The following is a 2,828-nucleotide window of genomic DNA, read 5'->3' as shown; positions in this document are numbered from 1 at the left end:
CTTCTTCCCCCAGTTTATATACTGAGCATGACGTCCTATGGTATGGCATAGCCCTTGGGCCAGTCTGGGTCAGCCCCCCTGGCTGTGCCCCCTCCCAGCTTCTTGTGCACCTGGCAGAGCAGGGGAAACTGAGAAGTCTGTCTAGTGTAAGCACGACTTAGCAACAACTAAAACAACAGTGCGTTATCAACATTATTCTCATCCTAAATCCAAAACACAGCACTATGCTAGCTACTAGGAAGAAAATTAACTCTATCCCAGCTGAAACCATGACAGAGCCCTTGAGCCAGAACTCCCTTTTGGGGCACATATGTGTCTGGAATGTTTGTATGTGCTGTACTGCGAGCATGGGAGATGGTGTGGCTCCCTTGCTTCCTTCTCTCTCTCTGTAGCTGCAGATGTAGCTGTGTTGGCATGGCACGGCATGGCATAGAATAGACTGGAATAGAGCAGAGTAGAGCAGTTCAGTTGGAAGGGACCTACAACGATCAACTGGTCCAACTGCCTGACCACTTCAGGGCTGACCAAAAGTTAAACCAAATTATTAAGAGCATTGTCCAGAACACTGGCAGGCCTGGGGCGTTGACCGCCTTCCTAGGAAGCCTGTGCCAGCGTGTGACCACCCTCTCAGTAAAGAAATGTTTCCTCATTTCCAGTCTGATCCTCCCCTGTTGTAGCTTTGAGCCATTCCCATGAATCCTGTCACTGGATACCAGTTATTTGCTTCTTCCTGTTACAGACTGGCCTTTAAGGGGTTATTTAACCTCTTAGGATAAAATAACCTCACTTTTCAAAGAGTTTTTTTTTTCCCCCTAAAGAAAAAAGACTTAATACAAATACTCTCTTCATCTATTGCTTTATAACTTTTAAGCCCATCGAGTCATTTGGTTAACATGACAAAAAGATTAGAGGGCTCGAAGATAGTAAGTTCCCACAAGCCATGAAGCTAAGTGGTCAAATTAGGAGGTAAGACTACGGTAATGCATCATCCAGTGAAGAAACTTTCTATGCCCCAGATGGGACAAGAAGAGGCAAGGAGAATGAGTGTTTATCCTTTTTTTTTTGGTTGGCAATTTGCTCCGAGCAAGCTGCATTTAATCTGCTGGGCTGCCTTTTGCTAAAGGCCCCGCAAAGACAAGAGAATTGAGTGTACGGTAGTGGCTGGTGCAAGGGAGATGGGAGGAAACTGACCATCAGTGGTAGCATGGGACCTGGGGGAGAGCAGGGGAAACTCCGAGTAGGAACTGAGCAGCCTGCGCTGTAATGCTGTTTCTTACGAAACAGTACGTGTGTCTTTTTTTTTTTTTCCCTCTATCAAGCTTTGAGTTGTGTTTTTTTTTTTAGGTTTTTTTTTGTTTGTTTTGTTTTTGTTTTTGTTTTTGTTTTTTGCCAGATAGATAGCAGAACTTAGACATATCTAATTGAAGGCTTTAAGAATTCTCCCCCTGCAAGGGTATAATAATACAAAATGGTAGGTGTATAAAGTGTTATTTGTTTTGTGGAATTCCATAGCCTCCGCAAAGGCGTCAACTACATGTCCTTCCAAAAAAAAAAATAAGATGCTGAACTCAAAGAAAGAAGTGCATCATCAATTATTTTTACTTGACTAATTCATGTGGTCATCTGAGGAGTTTTTGCTCTGGAATACCTTAATGTTTTATGTACCAGTAGGAAATCTATTCTTCAGAAAGCTATGTCAGTGGGGTGGTACAACCAGGGACCCCCTCCCTTAGCGATCCGAGGTTGTTATTCCTCAAGTGCTCTTTCATTCCATCACGCTGGACGTAGAAGTTCTCTGGAAACACAGGACTGGTGCTCACTATATTTGCACGTTGTCACGTAAACACGCAGTTTACAGGAAATACTGACAGTCTCTCATGACCTACAAGAATTTGTGATTTCATTTTTTTTAAAACTCTGTTCTTCCTCCTTTGCATAAGGAAGTTATTGTTGGTTGAGTTTGAAATGGGCGTGGGAGGTGACCAAGGAATTAATTGTAACAGATTTGTGTTGACTCTCAGGCTATTTAAACAGAGGTGACAAGACCGGAATGCAAACCCAAGACACTTTCTTAAATTTGTCAAATTAAAAAAAAGTTGTGAGGGTTTGACCTGACAAATAGTAGTCACACATTCCACTGTTTACAAGGATTTCTATTCTTAGTTAACTATCTTGCTTTGGCTTGCAGAATTCGGTTTCATTTTAGTATCACAAGTGGTGATGTTATCATCGTGGGTTTTTAAAAATATTTTTCTGAACTCATTTTCCTTTGTGCTGAGTTTGGAAATGTGTAGGACAAAGCAGAATAAACGTCCTACTTACTGTGGCAGCAGGAAGAACTGTAAGTGTAACCCCCCCCCGCCTGCCAATAACTATGCAGCATTATTTGTTTAGGTCATTTCTGGAACACGAGAAAATCAATGGGCAAGGAAAAAACTTTGAAATCCCTGTAGTTCACCATTTTTCCTCTCTCTTGTTTCTGAAGAACGCTAAACCTTGCTGATTCCTGAGGCAAGCAAGGCTATGAAGTCCGGAAAGCTGCGCTGCGCAGGCAGCTGCTGGCGGTGCTCGCTGTTGAGAACAGATCTGTATTACAAACTCCTCTGTTAAGGCCTGATGCTCTCTAACAGCTCGGTTGCACCCTGAGATCCAGTCATGGAGCACAAGTACTTCCTTCAGGCTTTTGGAGAGGTTTCTACTAGTTCCACAGTAATGAAGTTTGGGTAAAAAAAGCTAATATCCTGTAAAGACCTTCCGCCTTCTTAAAGTAATTGGGTTTTCAGTGTTGAGGTATAGGGTTCTTAAGAAATACTGAGGCATCATACCAG

This window comes from Nipponia nippon, unplaced genomic scaffold (genome assembly GCF_047370975.1).
Source record: "Nipponia nippon isolate SJK-2023a ecotype South Korea unplaced genomic scaffold, ASM4737097v1 scaffold_8, whole genome shotgun sequence".
Classification (NCBI taxonomy): Eukaryota; Metazoa; Chordata; class Aves; order Pelecaniformes; family Threskiornithidae; genus Nipponia; species Nipponia nippon.
This window is presented reverse-complemented; position numbering follows the sequence as displayed.